The following is a 7,040-nucleotide window of genomic DNA, read 5'->3' on the forward strand; positions in this document are numbered from 1 at the left end:
CAAGACAGCATTCGACGCATAGTGAAAAATGAGCTCAAGGTCAAGGCTTACAAGTTCCAAAAAGCACACGATCTTTAACCCCAGCAAAAAAAAGTTCGGAGCGAAAGAGCAAAGAAGTTGTTGCGCTTGCACGAACGTGGCGAATTTCCTAACATTGTGTTTTCTGATGAAAAAAATTTCCCAATTGAGCAGTTCATAAACACTCAAAACGATCGTATTTACTTGACCGAACGCTCATACGAGAATTTGAGCCTACGTATGGCCACTCGAAGCAATTTCCCATCGCAAGTGACCGCTGAAGGACGCTCTCCAATCATTTTTATAGAGCCTGGTGTCAAAGTGAATGCGACTTATTATCGGGAAAGTATTTTTTGAAGCCGTGGGCAGACAAACATTTCGGTGGCCGACCATGGACGTTTCAACAGGACTCGGCACCGCCTTGTGTGAACCAAGAATGGTTAAAAAATCATGTTCCACCCTTCATTACGTCCACACAATGGCTTTCGTATTCGCCAGACGCAAATCCGATGGAGTATTCCATGTAGTCCATTTTAGAGAACAAGGTGAGGACTAAAAAATATGCCACTATGGATGCGTTGATAAAAGCGATTATACGAGAGTGGGCCAAAATACCTCAAGCTCACATTCGTGCAGCATGCAACTCATTTTTTGACCGTTTGAAGGCTATAGTCAAGGCAAAAGGTGGTCCTATCGAGCTAAAGTGAATATAGTATGCTAAAATTGTAATCATTTTTGAACAGTTTTGTCTTTGAAATCAATAAAAACTAATTTCACACAAAAGAGTTATGGTGCTTTGAATAGGTAACACTTCATATCGTTCATCTTGTAGTTTTATCGATACGGGCAATTGATACTAATTTTTTTCTTCAAGTTAAAATGTAGGAAATATCTGGGAAAAAATCTAATTAATTAGAGAAATATGACAAATAAGGAATGAGAGAGAGAGAGAGAAATTTAAAGAATAAGGAAAATAATTTTCATTTATTCCGGCTTTAAGATAATTTTGTATGTATTTCCTTGATCTTAGTAAGTAATATTCAGAACTGTTTATGTATTTCTTATAATTTTATTTATTTCTTTATTGAGGCAATGAATATAATAGATTCTTATCGCCTAAATGGTTAAGTTCTTAAGGTTATACATATATATAATATATATAATTGGCGCGTACTCCCTTTTTGGGTGTTTGGCCGAGCTCCTCCTCCTATTTGTGGTGTGCGTCTTGATGTTGTTCCACAAATGGAGGCACCTACAGTTTCAAGCCGACTCCGAACGGTAGATATTTTTTATGAGGAGCTTTTTTCATAGCAGAAAAACACTCGAAGGTTTGCCATTGCCTGACGAGGGGCGACCGCTATTAGAAAAATGTTTTTCTTAATTTTGGTGTTTCACCGAGATTCGAACCAACGTTCTCACTGTCACGCACCAACCCATTCAATTACGACGGGTGCCTCTTAAGGATAATGGCCATAAAAAAAGTCACATAAACTATTTATAGTATATTAAATATTCAAAAAATTCAATAGGCGATATTTTGAAAATGAGAAATCTAACTCAACACATTTAGAGATTTCATTAAACTCAATTAAGGCTTTAGTAATAAAACCATTTCGAGCTTAAACAGATTTTAAGAGATCAACATAGACGAACTCTGAACTATGAAGAGCTCTGGCCGGAATATGAACGAAAAGTAATGAAGAAAGGTTGTTAACTGAAGTTGGAGAGTGAGAAAACTGTGCGTTGCAGTGTTTTATTTCATAAAAAAATATTTGTGAGGTAATCATTTATCAATTTTTAATTACTTTTCCAACTCGCTCAAAACGGATGACGTTTGTTCCAAATTGAACTAGTATTTTTTGGTTCTATTAGGACTAGTTCATTCAGTGGGGCAATACTGGTACAGATATTGACAAGTCCGTTCAACGGTATGATGCCGATGCACCGGCAGAAAATTAACAATTCGTGGGACACCGCCTAGTTAAAAATGCCAGCTGCTAGCAGTGCAAGAGGATAAAAGATGCATTTCCGCTGGAAAGCAAATTAATAAGCAAAATAGTAAAAAAATTGCTCAGAATCAGTAGCCTTGAATGGAGAGAATCTAGCTCAGTAGTGGGATTTTTGTTTACGGCGATATAACAGCATTTGATACAGACTGATAGATTAAGGGGGGAGCCTGCTTTAGAGGCTTCAAAAAATCGATTTTTTTTTGCATAAATGTCTTCCCAAACTATCCAAGAATGTGTCCTCAAAATTTCAGAAGCAAATTTAAAATATTTTCGGAGTTACAGAAGAAATTGTGAGCAAGCGTCGAGCAGGTATACGAGCGGCCGAACGCTAGAAGTGCGATTTCTCGGTTTTTTATTTTTACGATTTTTCCTAATTGGCGGAAAAGATAGGGAGAAAGTTAAACATCTTATCGAAACGAGATAACATTGATTGTATTCTGAATTAAATTCTCTTCTAGTTAAACTTAAAAAATCTTAAGAAAGTTATCATTAACCCACTTTTTAAACAATCTAAAGTGAATTTGTTTTTCCAAAAAAATGATTTTTTTTTTTTAATTGGCGAAAAATGTTGAATTTACCACTTTTTGTTTAATTTTCTTGGTTTAACTAGAAGCTATACTATACTAAAATAAAAAAAGTTTTGGGGTTTTTGTTTTCTGATGAAAATTGCGACCTGCATCTTTTCCGCCGCACGACACATGCACACTCGAGGCGCCTCGGCCAAATGCTTGTACCAGGCATAATATGACATATATTTCAATCAAAAAATTTGAGAAGAATGTTGATATATATAGCAATAAAACCTAGAAGTTTCGTTACAATCGAATATTTTTTTCCTTCCCAAAAAAATCCACGAAAAAATCGATTTTTTGAAGCCTCTAAAGCAGGCTCCCCCCTTAAAATAAATCTATGTATGTGGTGTTTCTTAGCTGCATGAGAACTATCGATATCTATAACTATGTTTTTTCAGCTGAAAATAACAAACTGTGTTGACATTTCTGTTCAGTAAGGTTTGGCAAGTCATCATGAATCATTTAAGAGCACAACAAAACTTCCAAATTGTGAAAATTCTTTCGAAAAAAAAAAATCTGTTCGTGAAGTTCATAGAGCACTGGTGGCAACATCGGTCCGTATTTATTTTTACATCAGGAATGAGCTGGTGCTACGATGGATAGCGAGCGCTATCGAGCCATATTGATTGAATTTTTATTTCCAAAAATTAATCACCTAAGCACCGACGATATTTGGTCCCAACAAGACACACAGTGCGGTCAATGATCGATTTATTGCATTACTAAAGCCACCATTAACCTCATTTATGACTGGAGAGGGCTCGCCAGCTTCAAATCAGGTTTTCCTCACCTAATTTCTTTCGCTCCCTTGCTTGGTACTGGGTATACCACAAAAATACATAAATTTGACCAATATGACTCTTATATACTCAAACGCTAAAGTAATAATGAATGGCGAAATAGCTGACGAATCCGAAATGAAATCCGGCGTGAGGCAAGGTGACTCAATGTCGACGCTTTTGTTTAATTTAACACTGCATTCAATAATAAACGAAATAGATCAAGGTGGCACAATATTTTATGAATCGACACAAATATGCGCATACGCTGACGTCATTGTGATTCTTGCGAGAAATAGGGAGGCGCCTCACAACGTTTTCATGCTCTTAGTGCAATATACATAAATGAAGAAAAGATGAAGTACATGACACGATGCTTTCATGATAGGTATAGTTAGGTATAGTGGTTGTCGGTTGACACACCTAGGCCTGCTGTAGACCCATTGTGCTTTCATGATAGTCACATCAGAATCGGAAGTTATGTTTTTGAGTTCATGCAAGAGTTTGAATACTAAGGCGTAGTACTCAGCATAAATAAGGATCCGTCCTCATCTATACAAGACAAGGCATACTTTGGCCATATCAAACTTATTTGATATCAAAGAAACAAAAACTCCAGATGTACAAAACTTAAATTGAATTTTCTGATGCGATTTGAAAGAAAAATTTTCACAAAAATATTCGGTCCTATACGATTGAAAGACGGTACATACCGTATACGGTATAACCACAAGTTCAATGATTTAATCACGGAATGAAATGTAACGCGGTTTATAAAGTTGCAAAGATTACGGTGGATACGTTTTAAGAATAAACAAGGAAAGCGGGACCAAAAAAGTTTTTGAAGCAAATCCTGAAGAAGCAAGAAGGAGAGGCCGGCCAAAGCGACAATGGTTGCAATGCGTAGAAGACGACTTACGTAAGATGAGAATCTCATGGCATAGCGCGAAAGTGTATTGTGCAGAATAATGGAGACGTATTGTAGAGGAGGCACTGATCCACTCCTGACTGTAATGCCAATATGATGATGATGACTCAAAAATTGGACTCATCGATAGGACCATGCAACCCGTAGCCACGGCGTACGTATGCCAGATGTCATATTGGGTTGGGGAAAAAGAAATGTCGTATTTGTGATCGAGGTTTGACGCTTTCTTTAACGTACTTAGAATATATCCGATTCAAGTCAAATATGCCCCGTTTTGTTCGCAAACTTGTTGCCATTTAGAAGGCATTTTCATTATCCGCCCTTTATAAAATCCCCTCTCCTTATTTGCAAAAACCTCAGACAACCAGTTTTCGGAAGCCTCTTTTGAGGCCAACTTGGTATCACCAAGGCCGTTTTGCATGGACCGGAAGAGATGAAAGTCACTTGGTGCCAGGTCCGGACTATATGGTGGGTGCGATAGGGCAGCCTATCCGAGCTCCCGTAGCTTCTGGCGGGTCATCAAAGATGTGTGAGGACGAGCGTTGTCCTGGTGGAACACAATACCATTCCTATTGACCAATTCTGGCCACTTCTGGTCAATCGCCTGCTTCAAACGGTCAAGTTGCTCACAGTAGAGGACCGAATTAAGGGTCTGGCCATAGTTGAGCAGCTCATAGTGGATAATTCCCTTTCAATCCCACCAAACACACAGCAAAACCTTCCCGGCGGTCAATCCGGCTTGGCGCTGGTTTGGGCCGGCTCGCCGCTTCTCGACCACGATCTTTTTCGCTTGGCGTTGTCGTACGTGATCCACTTTTCATCGCCAGCCGCCATCCGCTTCAAAAATGGGTCAAGTTCGTTCCGTTTTAGCAGAGAATCGCAAGCGTTGATTCGGTCCAAGAGATTTTTTTGCGTCAACACGTGTCGCACCCAAACATCCAGCTTTTTTTGGAATCCAATCTTCTGCAAATGGTGCCAAACGGGTTTGTGGTCTACACCTGACTAATTGAGCGAATGCTCACATGCCGGTCTCTTTGGATAATTTCAACGATTTTATCAGTCTCTTTATCGATCAAACCAACGCTGTGCTGTGCGAATCGTTACAGTATCAGACCCATAAACTTCACAAATTTTTGCCGCCGCCTTCGTTGCATTTTTACCTCTACGGTAGTAAAAACGTAAAATATGACGAATTTCTTGCTTGGTGGACTCCATCTTTGACGCGCTATAACTTAAGACTGAAACGTACGATCACAACACTGTCAAAGAGACACTTGTAGAACAGTCTTCAAATCGCCGTTTAGTGTCACCCGATGCAATAAGTACAACGCAAGATATGTTTAAATGTCGCGCTCAATTGACAAAATACGAAATTACTTTTTCCCCAACCCAATATTAAAAAGAATAAATGCCATGAAATTATCTACCAGATTTTAATAAAAAAAAATAAAAAAAATTCATTCCAACAATATTTTTGTTTTATGTTATCATTTTAAATTTTCAAGATCTTAAAAAAACACCCCATACATATATACGTCGTACAAATTTGTTGGCTTCTTTTATCGCTAAATAACGCAATTGGCTACATTTGACACCTTAGGCGACTTCAGGGAGTTGTGTATTCTTTATAAGCCTAAGTGATTTGTATTGGCTTTTTCCGATATATTTCGATTTCCCAATGCCGTTGCATTAAAAAATTTATGGAAGATTATTTGTTGTTGCTTAAGTGGCTTATTCAGTTGATAAGATATGTTTTATCAATTGTTCCTCGGTGCTTTGCTGTCACATTTGCTGCTTAAGTGGTTGATGACATTTCATGAGACTGTAAATATTGATAAATCGTAAGTACTCATGTGTATGTATGTATGTTTGTTTGTATTTATAAGTACTTTGTGCAAATGTTTGTAGGATTTCTACTTTTTATGTGTTTACTATTATTTATTTATGTCGAACTTCGGAATTCGAATTATTGCTGAGTAGTTGGGCTTTCCTACTTTCGCGTGTCTGGTTGTACGTAAATGGCGAAAATGGGAAAGTTACTTAACAACTATTAAATCTTCTTATATCGACCTTAAATCATAGTAATATAGTTTCGTTTGGAAGAAAATTTGAAATCAACTCACGCAATGGAGTAATCCAGAGTGCATTCAAAGAGGTTTGTTGGATATTTTCTTTACCGATGGGTCCAAGAATGAAATAGGCGCTGGAGCCGGATGGTACTTCAACAATTGTAATAAGTATCATTACTCTATGGGAGGAATGGCAACTGTTTTCCAAATGGAAATTTTTGACATTCTGAAAGTTGCAGAATAGTTAATTGAGAGAAGTTGAAGCGGGAAACAGTTTGGAGTCTTTAGTGGCAGTCAGACTGTACTTAAAACTCTGAAGAATGCAAAGCATTTCTCAAAGATTGCTCAAGATGTAAGAAGAAGCCGAATTCTGCTGCAAGACGAAATAAGCTTGTATATACTTATATGAGTTCCAGAATACTGCGGCGCTTAGCAGAATGAAGTTGCCAATGAATCGACCAATTGCGGTTACCTCGATGGGACCAGAGGCAATAATCGGAAGCAGTTCTGCAGGAATCATTCATTGGATCAGCGATTATGTGTGCAATCTACATAAAGAGCGATGGTCCGGTCTAGAACGCTGCTGAACTGCAAAGTGTTTTGTGACAAGTCTGAAGAGAAAACTTTCTACTAAAACTTCAAAGGAAAGACGTCAGGTTGATGGT

The sequence above is a fragment of the Anastrepha ludens genome, chromosome 5 (genome assembly GCF_028408465.1).
Source record: "Anastrepha ludens isolate Willacy chromosome 5, idAnaLude1.1, whole genome shotgun sequence".
Classification (NCBI taxonomy): domain Eukaryota; kingdom Metazoa; phylum Arthropoda; class Insecta; order Diptera; family Tephritidae; genus Anastrepha; species Anastrepha ludens.